This window comes from Rattus norvegicus, chromosome 8 (genome assembly GCF_036323735.1).
Source record: "Rattus norvegicus strain BN/NHsdMcwi chromosome 8, GRCr8, whole genome shotgun sequence".
Classification (NCBI taxonomy): Eukaryota; Metazoa; Chordata; class Mammalia; order Rodentia; family Muridae; genus Rattus; species Rattus norvegicus.
This window is the reverse complement of record NC_086026.1, coordinates 130,411,904-130,428,555: the sequence shown is the minus strand read 5'-3', so window position 1 is coordinate 130,428,555 and position 16,652 is coordinate 130,411,904.

Sequence of the window (16,652 nt, the reverse complement as noted above, 5' to 3'; positions counted from 1 at the left end):
AGCAGTCGTAAAAAGAGCTGGGTGCTGGGGCCCTGAGGGAGGGAGGATTCAGCAGTTAAGAGCCCCGGCTGCCCTTCCAGGATTTGAGACTCCCAGCATGCACACAGTGGCTCACAACTGTCCATGACTCTGGTTCCAGGGGACATGGGGCACTTACACATGCAAGCATAAAAATTAAATTTTAAAATTAAAAAAAAAACAAGTGGGTGGGATACATGTGCAATCCTGTTGCTGGAGAGAGACAGGCAGGTCCCTGGGGCTTGCTGCCATCTAGCAAACACCAGGTTTACCGTGGACATAGGTGTATGCCCACACACAAATACGCATAGACACAACATACGGTGTGCCACGGTTTCTTAAAGTTGTGGCGATTAAGCCAGGCGTGGCGAAACACGCCTATAGTCTCAGCATTCGGGATGCTGAGGCAGGAAAATGAGAGTTCAAGACCAGCCTAGGCTATACAGTGAGAACCTGCCTCAAAGAACCTGTCGCCAGGTATATTTCAATGCAACTGCTCTTCCTGGCTGCTTTCGTAGACTTGGTAAGCATATGTGTTTTATTCTATGCATTTTAAAGCCTGTTTATGGGACAGCCTTGTAAACATCACTGGCTCCCCCAGGGAGTGGGGAGAGGTGCATGAGTCTGTGAGGAACATTAGTCTAAGACTGGTTTCCAGAGTGAAAAAGACCTAAGTTCAAAGCTTAGGTCTGTCTGTTACCTACTGAGCCTATCACCTGAGTGAAGATTTCCAGACTGGGCTGCCAGTGAGGGATCAGGGCTGGTGACAGTAAGGCCTTCTGCTGGGTAGGACACCGGTTCCTATCCTTTCCCTACCTTCCCCTCCAGGGAGGTCATCTGGCCTCCTTGGTATGACTGAGCCCAGTAAGTAAGCCCAGAGTAAGGCAAAAACTCTGACCTCAGACTGCCCAGTGACCTCACCCATCTAGGAGGTGCGTGATCCACACTCCTTAGGAAAGTCGGAAGTACCTGTCAGTCAACCTTCACTTCCAGGCAGAAAAAAGTCTACCCCCCAAACTGAGTGATTGCAGTAAGCCTAAGAAAAGGCAAAGTAGCTCTGGCTTGGGGAGAGGCTCTGCAGAGTACAGGGGTAAATGGAAAAGTTAATGTAACAAAGTAACCACCTCTGAGAGAAATGCATAGTGTGTGCATCTTGTAGCCTGACACTTGAAGGCTTTACCTAATTAGCTTATCAGGTAGCTCCACTATTCCAGGATCCAACTGTTCCTTTTACTGTTAAGGAGAGGGGAGAGGAGGGTTCAATTATTTTGTATCCTTTTCTGTTTACTCTGTGTCAAGTTTACGACTCCACCGGTTATTGTCTTGTACTTGCTCTCAGATTACAACCCTCAGTGGCACCCTCGTGGGCTCAAGCCTTCTAGAATGCCTACAACCACCAATTCAATTCAAACATGCCAGAGATGTGAACCAGAACAAGGCCACAGAACCAAATGTTCCTGAAGATGAAATGTTCTGTTTAAATCCAGACTACCCTCCAGCTCAGACCAAGGTCCCCTCCAGAAGCCTGTTTGTTTGTTTGTTTGTTTTTAGAATTTTAATTTTTATATGTATACATATGCTTGTGCACATGTGTTCAGGTAACCACAGAAGCCAGGAAAGAGCTTCAGATCCCCTGGGGCAGAAGCCACAGGGAGTTGTTAGCCGCTTGACCTGGGTGTTAAGAGCTGAATCCAAATGATCTGGAAGAGCAGCAAGTGTCCTGAACAGCTGAGCCACCTCTCCAGCCCATCAGCCAGTAGGAAGGCAATGACCAGCGCCCTCTACTGGCAGCATGTCTGTAACATCCTAATAGAATCCACTCCCCAAGCGGTTGGATTCCAGGGCCATTTTTATTTCGCCAAGGAAGTTTGCAGGCTCATTACCAGAGTTTGGGGCGTCTAGCGGGACACATGCCTGCACCCACATAATGGGTACATCTTAACTCGAACCCCTCCTCCTCATGCCCCCACATCCTTCTAGTTACACATTCCTTCTTGGCAACCCAAGATCCCCTCTCCTGCTGCTTACTGGGGAGTCAGGGACAGCCTGACTTCAGGACAACTCCCCTTCCTCTGAGACCTAAAAGAAACCCACACTTTGCCTTGAGGGTCTGAACTCTTATTGGAGCCCCACCACGTACATGGTGTTAAATTAATAAATCTCTTACCAGATGGGATAATCTGCCTCAGTGTCCCACCTGAACCCCAAACCCAAGACCTTTCACTCTGTGGCCAAAACAGCCAACCAATAAGCAGTCTGTGGCAGGGAGGATTGTGCTTGAGGTAGTTTGGAAGTGAGAGAAAGTTTTATAGAGTTCACCACATGAGGACTTTGGGGAAGACGTGAAAGTCCGCTGCACAGGTCATCTTTGCAAAGACGTGAAAGAGGGGAGACCTGTGGAAGAGGCAGGTTCCAACAAATGACTGGGTAGGCTGGGTGGGCATTCCTGGGCTCACTGTACAGTCAAGATCCACCCTGCAGGATCTCGCTTCATCTCCTGATGAAGCTGACTCCGTTGGCATCTGCAGACACTGCCAGGAACCTTCTGAGTGGTCGTGCCCAGTGCACCCCAGGTGCCTCACAGTGCACTGCCTCTCTCCAGGCTGCAGCTGCTCCAGGGCTTCTTGGAAGCATACCTAGGCTTGTCTCGTCCTGTCCACTTTACGTGTTTGCAGTTTGTCATTCTTGAATCTTCAAAACTCCTCTAGAACCCTATGACTTACAAAGATGTTACCAGAATTTTAGGATCAAAATCTAGCTCTGGCTGTCCAGTCCCACTATGGTGATCAATCGAAGAGTCAAGTAAGAGTGTGAGCAGAGAAAGGAGGTTTATTGAGTCTGTGGCTGCATTGAGAAGAGGAACAGAGAGGTGCAGGAAACCCGTGTCTGTATTCAGGGTCATGACATGAGGCTTAGAATGCAAGACTGTGTGTGTGTGTGGGGGGGGTGTTTGTATGCATGTGTGTGTGTATGTGTGTGTGTGTGTCTGCCTGCCTATGTGTCTGTCTATGTCCGTGTATCCGTATATTTGTGTCTGTGTGTGTGTCTGTGTATCTGTGTGTATCTGTGTCTGTATGTGTCTGTCTGAGTGTCTGTGTGTGTCTGTGTATCTGTATGTCTGTGTGTGTGTCTGTATGTGTATGTCTATGTGTCTATGTGTCTGTCTGTCTGTGTGTGTCTGTGTGTATCTGTGTCTGTATGTGTCTGTCTGAGTGTCTGTGTGTGTCTGTCTGTGTTGTCTGTGTGTATCTGTGTCTGTATGTCTCTGTCTGAGTGTCTGTGTGTGTCTGTGTATCTGTATGTCTGTGTGTGTCTGTATATGTATGTCTGTGTGTGTGTGTGTGTGTATACGCGCGCGCACGCGCGCGCATGAGGTAGGTATCAGTTTTCTTTCTCAATTGCTCTCTCCCTTACTCTCTGGTTCTCTCACTGAACCTGGAATTATTCTGCTACACTAGCTGGCCAGCAAGCTCCAGGGACCCTCCTGTCTCTACTTCCCGGCTCCAGGATTATGCCAACCACAAAGCCTGTCTTGACTATTGAGTAGTCCTTGTGACCTCAAGACCATACTCAGTCTAGCAGACCTAAGGAGCTCCCAGAGGACTTGGGAGAGTGGCTACAGGCAAATAACACAGAAGCCAGTGTCATGTCATCCTGTGTCCTATCCTGGGTGTAGGATACCCTGAGACACCTCTAAGACAGTGGTTAAGGGAGGTTATGACCATCACTTTGTGCATGGGGCTGGGGATCCAGACTCGAGCTCTTTACTGACTGAGGTAGCTCCTCAACTGAGGCTTGGCCAAGAGATATTCATAACTCTGCAGTCCTGGTAAAGGTCTGCCCTGCTTGGCATGTCTGGATGGGTCTCTTCTGTGAGGTGACCTGACTAGTTGTCAGACCCTTGTGAAATCTCCTCTCTGGAGACAGGTTCCTCCTCAAGCTAGCACCAGCATGTTAAACGTTCCCTCCAAAGGATTTCCAGGAAATTTTTATTCCTTGGGTCATTGTTCAGTCGTCTGACAGCCAGAGGGAGGGACCCAGGAGAGATCCAGGGAGAGCCAAGGTCAAGAGAAGGTCAAAGACATTTCCATTTGGGTTCTTCACAGAGCCCAGATCTGCAGAGCAGTATTGCAGGGCCTTGGGTGCCCAGAGGAACCCTGAACTAAAATGACTACTTATTAATAAGAAAACAGATCAAGGGGGCTGGAGACATGGCTCAGCGGTTAACAGCACGCTCTTCCAGAGGTCCTGAGTTCAGATCCCAGAAACCACATGGTGGCTCACAGCCATCTGTAACTGAATTTGATCCGATGCTCTTTTGATGTGTCTGAAGACAACTACAGTGTACTCGTATACATAAAATAAATAATAATTTTTAAAAAAAAAGAAAGAAAAGAAAATAGATCAATAAGGAACATCTTGGGGGCAGGCTCAGCAGGTGAGAGCTCACTGCTCTTGCAGAGGGCCTGGGTCTAATTCCCAGCAGCTACATGGAGGAGATCACAACCCCCTGTAACTCCAGCCATGTGGGTTCTAATGTACTCTAATGTCTGGTTTCCTTGGACATCTGTCTGCATGTAGTGCAAAAACAGAGAGACATGCATGTGCACACACAGAGAACACACAAATAACTGTTAGGGTGAAACTGCTGGGATGAGGGTTGGTACCCAGGTTGGTGTGGCTTACACATACATGTTGGGAAAACAGTCCCATAAAAGTCTTTCTTTTCCAAAGAGAAAGCATTCCTGGGATAGTTTCCTGGATGTAATAGCGTCTTCCTGCCAGTAGGGGTCGCCTTTGGTCCCCCAGAAGGAAAGCAGGCCAACCTGGCAGAGGATTCCTAACGAGCTATTAAAATGCCAATCATCTCTTGCAAGACGTGCTCCTGCTTTCACAGCACCAAAGAACTGGTTCAACACAAAGCCACTTGCACGGCAAGAATTCTTCTCACACACCTTCACCCAGACCTTCTCCTTCTCCTTAAGAGGGTGCTGGGCTTAGATGGGAAGGGAGAGGAAGAGAGGTCCTGGTGGACTGGTGCCCTTTCATAGAGGCTGTCAGTACTGAGAAGGAAGGTGTGGGTGTCCAGGCAGCCTCCCACACCAAGACCTACTTAGCTGTCCTCAGGTTAGGAGATAGCAAGCGGCAGGGACGGTCACAGTGCTGCTGCGTTACAGAACAGCTGCTTCTGGGAAGCAAACCATCTTCTTCAACCAAAAAAATCAAGACTCCCCCCTCCCCCACAAACTCAATAGGCTGAGCCCATAACAAAAGACTCCAGAAGCTTCTGTGCTGAGAATAATGATCTCCGGCTCGATGCCGACACCGGAGGCTCTCCCTGGAAACCTGCTGACCGTGCTGGCCAGGGAATCAGGCAGGCAGTCTTCATTCTCCAACGACCCTTCACACCCCAACGTAAGTCCTAGAGAGGATGAAAGGGACACACCTCAACAAACTGAAGTGGTCAGTAGCAAGCTCACAGCCAACATCCACTAAATAGAGAGAAACCCAAAGCTTTCCCACTAAAATCAGGAGTAAGACAAGGCTGTCCAGTCTCTCCATACGTATTCAATATAGTATTTGAAACCTTTGCTAGAGCAGTAAGACAGCTGAAGGAGATCAAGGGGATACAAACAGGAAGGGAAGAAGTTAAAGTGTCCTTATTTGAAGATGATTTATACATACCTGACCCTAAAGATTCCACCAGGACATTCCTAATAAACGCTTTCTGCAAAGTAGCAAGACACAAAATTAATACAAAATTAAACAAAACAAAACAAAAAAGCCAGTAGACTTTGCTAGGCAGTGGTGGGGCATGTCTTTAATCCCAGTACTTGGGAGGCAGAAGCAGGTGGATCTCTGTGAGTTTGAGGCCAGCCTGGTCTACAGAGTAAGTTCTAGGACAGTGAGGGCTACCCAGAGAAACCCTGTCTCAAACACCAAAGTGTGTGTGTTGTGGTGGTGGTGAGGGGGCAGGAGAATGAATAAATAGATTTCCTGTATACAAATGGCAAATGGGTTGAGAAAGAAATCAAAAAGCCAATACCTTTCACAGTACACAAGAAAGAGAAAAAAAATACCTTGGAGTAACTGTAATCAAGCAAGTGAAAGACTTGTATGATTAAAAAACAAAACATAACAAAACTTAAAGACATTGATGGAAGAAATTGAAGAAGATATCAGAAGATGGAGGGGTTGGGGATTTAGCTCAGTGGTAGAGCACTTGCCTAGGAAGCGCAAGGCCCTGGGTTCCGAAAAAAAAAGAAAAAAAAAAAAAGAACCAAAAAATCAGAAGATGGAAAGCTCTCCCATGCTCGTGCATCAGTAGGATTGATAAAGTAAAAACACCCATCTTTGCAGAACTGACACATACGTTCCATATAATTTCCATCAAAATCCAACACAATTCTTCACACAACTTGAAATGACAACTCTCAGCTCTGTATGAAAACACACAGACACACACACACACTCACACACACACACTCACACACGCACTCACACATGCACACACACTCACACACACTCACACATGCACATACACAAACTCACACACACTCACTCACACACTCTCACACACTCACACACTCACACATGCACATACACACACTCACACACACTCACTCACACACTCTCACACACTCACACACTCACTCACACACTCTCACACACTCACACACTCACTCACACACTCTCACACACTCACTCACACACTCTCACACACACTCTCACACACACTCACACACACTCACACATGCACATACACACACACTCACACACACTCACTCACACACACACTCACATGCACATACACACACTCACACACACTCACTCACACACTCTCACACACACTCACACATGCACATACACACACTCACACACTCACACACACACACACACACACACACACACACGAAAACCATGATGGCTGAAGCAATCCTGAATTATAAAAGAACTGCTGGAGGCATCACTGTTCCCAATCTTAAGCTGCAGCACAGAACTACAGTAATAAAAACAGCATCTGGGGTTGGGGATTTAGCTCAGTGGTAGAGCGCTTGCCTAGGAAGCGCAAGGCCCTGGGTTCGGTCCCCAGCTCCGAAAAAAAGAACCAAAAAAAAAAAAAAAAAAAAAAACAGCATGGCATCGGGATAAAAACAGACACGTTGATCAGTGGAACTGAATTAAAGACCCAGGCATATGTTCCACACACCCATGGACATCTGATTTTTTAATAGAGAAGCCAGAAATGCACAGTGGGGAAAAAAAGACAGCATCTTCAACAAATAGTGCTGGTCTAACTGGGTGCAAACAGATCCAAACTTATCACTTTGCACAAAACTCAACTCTGTGGTCTAATAAAGATTTCAACATAATGTCCGATACCCTGAACCTGATCAAAGAGAACGGGTGGAATAGACTTAAGCTTGTTGGATAGGAGAAGACTCTCTGAGCAGGACACCAATAGCACAGGCACAAAGGTCTGGGACTAATTAATAAGTGGGATCACATGAAGCAGAAGAGCTTCTGTATGGCAAAGGTCACCATCATTCACTGTCATCCATACAAAGTGACAGGCTACAGAACGGGGAAAGAATCACCAACTGCACATCATGTAGCGAGCTCAAATCTAAAATATATAAGGAACTTTAAAAATTGGACTTCAAGAAAACAAGTAAGCCAATTAAAAGACTGGGTTCAGGTCTCAAAAGGAGAAACAAAGATGGCTGGCCGAGAAGCACTTAAAGACATGTTCCGCATCCCCAGTCATCAGGGAAATGCAAATCAAAACGACTTTGTGATTTCACCTTAAGCCACTCGGAATAGTCAAGATCAACCAACCAAAGAACATCTCATTCTGGTGAGGAGGTGAAGTCGGGGAGATTCATCTACCCCCGATGGGAGTGCAAACTTGCGCAGCCACTGGGGAATGACTGTTTCTCAGAAAGCTGGGGATGAATCTATCTCAAGCCCCAGCTCTACCACCCTAGGGCAAACACCCAGAGGCCCTGACATCACCCTGCAGAGACTTCCTCCTCAACCATGTCCACTGCTGCTCTATGCAAAATGGCCGAAAACTGGAAACAGACTAGATGCCTGTCAGTGTGTGAATGGGTGAAGAGAATGGGGCACATTTACTCAATGGAATATTACTCAGATGTTTAAAAAGTGAAATTGTCTAGCAAGCGCAAGGCCCTGGGTTCGGTCCCCAGCTCTGAAATAAAAAAAAAAAAGAAAAAAAAAGTGAAATTGTGAAGTTTGCAGGTAAGCGGATAGAGCTGGGGGATAAGGGCAAAGGCGTCCTGTGTGAGGTAACCCAGACCCAAAAAGACAGATGTGGTGTGCACTCACCTTTATGTGGATGTCAGCTGTAAACCTGAGGTAAGCAAACGAGGATCTGTATAACCAGAGCTTAGGTACAGAACCAGGGACTGGAAGAAGGGTCGATTACCCTAGAAGGGGACGTAGAATAGTTATGGACGAATGGGGTGCGGAGAATGGAACGGAGGCTCAGATCAGAAGTGGCAGAGAGTGAACACATGAAGGACAGCTAACTTGGGGTCATTTGAGGGTCATATGGAAACCCAAATACAGTATCAGCTTCCTAAAACAGACACATAGGAAGGTGATCTAAACAGAATCATCAAGCAACAGGAAACACAAAGCCCCTGCTGGACTCTCTCATGGCCAAATGAAGCTTCCAATTCCGAGAACAAGCTAGGACTAATTGAGTGGTTGGCCAAAGGGCTGGCCCTATGGGAAGCCACAAACAACGGCTGTTCATAGCTCTCCATGAGCTGATGGCAGGGCCCTATTGCTGAAAACAGGACCTACCGTCTCACTGGACATGGAGGAAATAGCGGGTAGCTACTTAGAGCCTTCACCTCTGCAGATTAGTGTTCACGACACTAGAATGTACTGTGTAGGCTTCCAAAGGAAAACAGTAAATACCACGCCATCAAAAACATCCTGCAACCTACAACAGTGACCTGCACTGGAGCAAGAGTGGTCCAGAACTTGTGGGGGTAACCAGCCACTATCTGATTGGATGTAAGGCCCGCTCCAGAGTAACCAGCCACTATCTGATTGGATGTAAGGCCTGCTCCAAGGGATGAAACCCACGATGTCTCAGAGACAACTCTCATAAAGGACAGCATTCAATTGGGGCTGGCTTACAGGTTCAGAGGTTCAGTCCATTATCATCAAGGCGGGAACATGGCAGCATCCAGGCAGACATGGTGCAGGAGGAGCTGAGAGTTCTACATCTTCATCCGAAGGCAGTCAGGAGAATGCTGGCTTCCAAGCAGCTTGGAGGAAGGTCTCAAAGCCCCGCACCTCACCCCTCAAAGAGATACACTTCCTCCAACAAGGCCACACCCACTCCAACAAGGCCACACCTCCTAATAGCGCCAATAATCCCCGACCGAGTGTATTCAAACCACCATAGAACCCACCCCTGACACTGCTTAGGCGGCCAAGTACCCGAAGCTGCAGAAAACCAATGCTACTGTTCTGTTAAAGGAACACATAATAGAAAAACATTCCGCCACACTCATAGATCAGTGCCTTGCTCAGCCATCATCAGAGACTTCCTCCTGCAGCGGATGGGAACAGACACAGAGACCCAAAATGTAACAACATACAGAGAGTGAGAGAACTTGGAACACTTGGCCCTAAATGGAATGTTTCCATCAAATCCCTCCCCTCAGGGCTCAGGGGACCCTGAAAAAGAGGGATCCAAAGATTCTACGAGCCAGAGGGGATAAAGGACACCAAGGAAGCCAGGCCCTCTAAACACAGCAGGACGGACACACATACGAACTCAGAGACTGAGGTAGCATGCACGGGGCCGGCAGGGGTCTGGGCCAGGTGGGGTCCCACTTCTGAGCAGGGAAGTGGACACAACCCCCACCCCTAACCAAGACGCTGTCTTCAATTGATAACCACGGGCAAATGAAAAATTAGTTCTCCCCAACAGAGTCTCACTGTAGACACTCAAACCGCTCTCAAAAGCAGCTCTGTGCCCAACAGTAAACGGGAAATGCAAAATGAACTCAAGGGCATTTGCGGGTTCTTCGTGGTCTCCTAATGCTTTGTCAGGGATTTTTAAAACCTTCTTTTAGGTCCTTTGTGTATAAATAATGGTTCCTGGTTTTGTGTTTTAATGGGACTTCTGTGTGTGCAAGTGTGTATCCCTGTTTTTCTTGTGCTTTTTCTTTGGCTCTTTTTCTTCTATGTGTTTGTTTTGTCCCACTATGGCTTTATCATCATCGTCATCATCATCGTCATCATCATCATCATCATCATCATCATCGTCATCATTATTAATGCCTGTTTGTATTCTAATGAAAGTGAAAGAAAGAAAAGGTGTGGATTTGGGTGGATCAGAAAGTGGGCAGGATCTGGAAGGAGTTGATGGAGGGGAAACCACAATCAGAATATATTATTTGAAAAAAAACTAGCTTCAATTTTAACAGTGTAAGTCTAAACTGCTTAGACATTTCCAATCATAGTTAAAATCTGTCATTCTATTGGACCAAATATGTCCCCCACAACAAATACAAACACATCAACGCAAAGTGCCCTCTACACGTGCAAAGATACAAGACTAATGGGTTTCTCTCCTTAGGCACTAGAGGATGACTCTTTCGCCATGGCTAAAACATTTCCAGAAATTACAGTCCATAGTCTCAGGATCGTTTCAGAAAACCGTACGTTTTGAGTCAGTTTTGACACATTAACCCCAGATTAAACAGAAGAAAGAAAACAAAACGTTGAAAATTCACTGACTTTGGAGAGATTGGAGTTTCCTTACTCACCCAGGTAGGAGCATCATTGGAAGGCCCACCTCGCCCAAGGGAAACAGAGCACAGTGATTTTGACGCATCTGCAAAATGTAGTGAGAGAAAGTCCAGACAGCCCAAGCCATGCATTGAAGAGTCGATTTCTGATACTCTCCTGAAGCAGCAAAGCCTTATTAGAGAAAGGTGACCCAGAACACAACAGGCACAGCATCACTAACAGCAAAGGAGAGGACACAAAAGGCAGACATTACAGCGTCACAGTGTACAATATACACTTTACTAAAGGGTCGCATGTCCTTTAAAATAGACATATAATTAGAGCCCCTTTCTGTAACTGCCAAACACTCAGACATTACAGCCCTTGAGACATTTACCAGGAAACGTAAGACCTGGGGAGAGAAACATCTTCACAGGGGAGAGAAATACAGACTCTGATGTAAATTAGTAAATGCTAAAAGGGTATTTGAAAGAGATGCCGAAAATTCAAATTTAAAAGCAAGTTCTGGTATTTGTTTAGTAAAATGTCAGTGTCATTTAAGAATCTTAGTTAGGGGCTGGAGAGATGGCTCCGCAGTTAGGAACACTGACTGTTCTTCCAGAGGTCCTGAGTTCAATTCCCAGCAACCACATGGTGGCTCACAACCACTGTAAAGTGATCAGATACCCTCTACTTGTGTGTCTGAATGTACAGCTACAGTGTACTTGTATATATAAAAAAAATAATTATTTTTAAAAAATAATCTTTCTTCCTCTCGATTGGTGAGATGAAAAGAAATAAAGCTGTAGGCAGAGGCAGAGGGCTGGTGGTCAAGGGGCCTCTCTCCTGGCCACAGCTCTGAAATTCTCCCACCACTCCCCTTCCTGGGGTTCAGGATCCCCTGCTGTAAAACTAAAGTCACTTCAACCCTAGAGCCTTGTGACAATGACACTTATCAACAACTTGACAGGCTCGCTCCTAGGAGAAGAAACCTCTGGGCACGTCTTCAAGGAAATTCCCTGGACTAAAACAAAAACAAAAACAAAAACGAAACGAAACACCCAAAACGGAGCAACAGTGGGGCTCTTTCTCGGCTTCCTAACCACAGAGGCAGCAGGACCACAGGAAGGACTGAACATACTCCAAACTAGGACCTCAAACAAACCCTTCCTTTCTTGAGCTGCTTCTTGTAAGGTGTTTTAGCATAGCGATGGGAAAAGAAGGAACAAGCAGGAGAGAGCTAGCTGGTGACTTGGGAATGGGGGTGAGGGTGGGGGGTGGGGGGTGGGGGAAGGGGAGAAAGTCCCAGAGAGAGCAAGCTGAGGGGTGGGATCTGAGAGGGGGAAGGGAAGAGAGTGAGGCACAGGAGCACAGCCTCTCTCTTGGCCTCCAAGTTGGGCACAGGTGACTGTGGCTCACACTGCCCATCCCACAATACCCACAATAATGGTTAACCTCTCCCCTGGCTTTCTTGGGAAGAGAATTTCTGAGATCTCCTGGGTAATTACCTTAGTCACCGGTTTAACAGCGGCTATTGTACAGAAAGTTACTTGGATGATCTATTTACACCCAGTGAGCTAATCTGTTTTGAGAGCTGACACACCCGTGTGAATACGGCCAGTTTTCTTGACCTTTGACTCTTCCAAAGTCCAGCTCTGCCACTGCCTTGATAACACACATGGGCAAGCATGTGCCCTTACTCTTCCAGACCTCTGTGTGGCCCTCTCACTGACACTCCTGACTCTCTTCTTCACCCCAAACCCACCCGTTCTTTTAACCCACTTAACTCCTTCCCATCCCTGGAGATCTACTCTGAGCTCTCTCCAATGCCCACTCCTGACCTCAGACAGCATCACACTCTCCTCTCCCAGGAACATTCTGTCCTCAGCTGGCTGTCAATAAATGTAACCATGATGCTCCCACTAAAGCCCACTCGTGTCAAAGCCCACTCACGTCAACCACATTATAGGTTGCCATTAATCATATCATCCTCTTTAACACGTGTCTAACATTAAGCATGTGGGAATCGTGTGCTTCATAGTAAAACCCATCTGCAGCATTACCGAGAGCAGCTGATGTTCTCAACATGCTATACACCTAATAAGAGACCTTGGGTTGCCCAGGCACACACAGTCTTTGTCTTTGTCCTGAATTAGAGTTCAAGTGTTAAGTTGACCTTGTGGGATTTGCCTTCCTCCAACACTGAGAATCTGCATAACTGGTTTGCTATCTATGAGAACAGCAAGTCTCAGAGTGGGTGTCACATACCTGTAATCCCAGCATTCAGGAGGCCGAGGCAGGAGAATCTTGAGTTTGAGGCCAACCTGGGCTACAGAGCAATACCTTGCCTCAAAAAGAAAAGGAAAAACAAGAGAGGGAAGGGGAAGAAGAGGAGGAGGAGGAGGAGGAGGAGGAGGAGGAGGAGGAGGAGGAGGAGGAGGAGGAGGAGGAGGAGGAAGACAAGCTTGGTGATAATTCTGTTTGTCTCCTCCAAAAGAGGTCCTAAGGGCCCACTGGGCTAGACATACCTTATCTGAAAACCAAAAGTAATGTCAGCATCCTCTAATCTACCTCACTAGGATTAGAGTGATTTCCTGTCCCTGTTGACTTGATATATATATCTATTCTTTCCAGCAAACATTTTCTTTTATGGGAAAGATATGGGCTGATGGGCAATTCACCTTTCCCTCACTGCCCAAGGCTGGCGCACATCCGGTCCTGATGGGGAGTTGCGGAGCAGAGTGCCCAAGCAAGGGTCAATGAGCAGCAATGACTGATGGGTGGGAATCGGGACTCCTGCCGCTACTTCCAACCTCTCAGCTCTGTGGGTTCCCTTCCCAGGCCTGGGGGGAGGGGCAAAGGAGACAAGCCCCAACTCCCATTGGTCAGATCCTGCCTTGAGAGTTTCCGGGACAGACAGACAGCTTAACTAAGCTGTAGGTTCCACAGCACCTACAGGTATCTGGCCTCTATTCCAGTCTCCATGGTGTCTAGACCTCAACTCAATAGTCTCTTGCCTATGTCAGCCGGGATGTAAACAGAAGGCTCAAGGTGACCTGAGATGACGTCAAGGGAAAGGGAAGTCTCTAAATACAGGCGCTCGCTCAGCCCATGGATCCCAAGGAACCCAGAGAACACGGCACGGTAGTAGACACCTTAGCACTGGTGGACTGTCTCTAGGCAACAGCCCGACTTCCGGAGCAAAGATGCCGCTGCAGAGCACATCAGCCCAGTCTCCCTGCCTTAGCCCTAACGAGGCAGCACGCTAAGGTTGCTAGCTCATTTGCTGTTGTCTTGATACCTGAAATCCTTACAACTCTCTCCTGACCACCATGAAGCAGGGTAGAAGGACCCAGGATGTGATCTGCTCTGGTCAGAAAACCCCTCTTTTCTAGTCTTCTTCCCTGGGCCTCAGGTTCCTCTCCCAGCAAAGGCATCAGAGCAGGGAGAGTCACTGAGGGCCACCAATTTGGGTGAAGTATCTGTTTGCATAATCCACTTTTCTCCTAGAACTGTAAAAGCAATTGCTCATTCATCTCTGGGAAAGAAGGACCATTACTGCAATTTGGATCTAATTTAAATGTCAGCTCCATTTACAAGCCCTCAATTCATTAAGCTGTCAGGGCAAACAGATGGTGCTCTAATGGAGTGAGGGCAGGATGGCTAGGAGAGCATGGAGATCAGTCAATAAAAACCTATTTGCACAGCCATCGAGTGTGGCTACCTCCTAAAAGAGGCACCTCATCCAGAGAGTTAGCAGATCGTGGACAGACCTGAAAGCCTTGTTGAGAGAGAATGGGAGACAGAGGTGATGGGTGATCATGGGGGTTCAAACCCAATGCAGGCTGGGTGTGGAGGCACACACCTATAATTCCAGCACTTTAAAGTTTGAGGTAGAAGGCCTAGTAGGTCAAAGTCAGCCTGGCCTAAAAGGGAAATTTCTACTGTAACTCCAGGAGCTGACAGAGCGGCCAGTGTCACTTTGTGCAACTGCTCACCCCTGCAAAGTCAGCCTGGAGCCACTCACCCAGATTTTCAGGGTTTGACAGAGCTTCCGTGTGTAAGATCCCAGCAGACCTAGGGCAACAGAAACACAGACAGTAACAGTTGCCTTAGGGTTTGTAAAGCAACACTAGTAACCACTTGTAATCACTACACTCATCCTGTGCAGGTCCCAGCCAGGAAGCCAGGGAGCAAAGCTGTTGCATTCCTTTCTTTGGGGAATTGCTGTCTTCCTGAAGACTTCAGGAAGTCTTCTGCTTCCGTAGATGGGGGCTCTTTGTGCAGTGTAGCCTCATCACACCCGTGCAAATGCAATTATAAAAATAAATCGTTCTTTCCAGCTATGTTTATTACCAAATTATAAGCTTTGTCAACTAAAGTGTAAACATATAACCAGCCCATCTACAGCTGAATATTTAACAAAGAGACCTCTGCCTATTTGTTTTCTGTGGGAAAATAAAGAAAATATGTGATGAGTGTGTAAGACAGCACACACGTTCACAGCACTGAAGTGTGTGGTGTAAGGCTGCACTCACTTTCACAGTACTGGAGTGTGTGGTGTAAGGCTGCACACACTTTCACAGTACTGGAGTGTGTGGTGTAAGGCTGCACACACTTTCACAGCACTGAAGTGTGTGGTGTAAGGCTGCATACACCTTTAATGTGCTGGGTGTTGAATGCAGAGCTCTATGAATTATTGGTGCTCTATAACTGCGCCACAGCCCAGACCACCCTCCCAGATATATTTCATTTTAAAAGACTTTGTCATTAGTGTGTACATATTTGTGTTTATGTGATGGGAGTGGGCACACTTGCCAAGGCACACAAGTAGAGGTCAGGAGGCAACTCTGAGAGGTCATTTCTCTTCTCCCACTTTTAGAGTGGTTGAGGTATCTGACTCAGGTTGACAGGCTTTCGTGGTCTCACTAGCACACCAAGACCCAAAGTGTTGAAAAGTTAAAGTGTGAGGGAGGTCTTGAACTTGCCACCTCCGTAACTCAACCTCCCAAGAAGCCAATATTATGAACTACATGCCCAACCCAAAGAACAGTTACATGAACTGGATATGCATGTGCTATTAACCCAAACCTAGGTGTTTCCAAAGTCATTGAAAGAAACAAGAGACCTTCAGCCTAAAAAGTAGACCACACTATCATCTCCTGCCCAACCTGTGACTTCTAACTCCAAAGAACCTACTGACAGTGCAATCTGTGGTGAAGTCGGGACAGAGGGGGAGATAAGAGGATCACAACTGACAGCAACTGAGAAAAAAAGTCAGGTCAGAAGGAGCTGGGAACAGATATAAAACGTGCTTCATGATGCCATGTGCTGGGGGAGTTCAGAATGTCCCGAGAGACAGGGGACATCCACTGAATGATGTCTCTCACCATTACAGGTTCAGCAGTTTGACGGGCACGGAAAGCAGATTGGATGAAGTGAGTGAGTGGAGGAGGGTGGGGATGATGTCACCACACCTTTCTCCCCCTCCAAAGTTTGAGAGGAAAATATAGAATATCATCCAAAGACGATTCGGACATGAATGAAGTGGTTAATCCCAGCATCTGGGAGGCTGAAGCAGGAGGATTGCCAAGAGTCTGGGGCCAGCCTGCAGTACAAGAGATTGATTGTATCTCAAAATAATGATAGAGACTGGAGAGTGGCTCCTTAGTTAGGAGCACTTGCTGCTCTTCCAGAGGACAGGAATTTGGTCCCTAGCACCCACTCCATGTGGCTCACAACTGACCACAACTCTAGCTTAAGGAGAACTGATACCTCTTGTCTCCTTGGGCACCTGCACACACACACACACACACACACACACACACACACACACACACACACACACACAGATT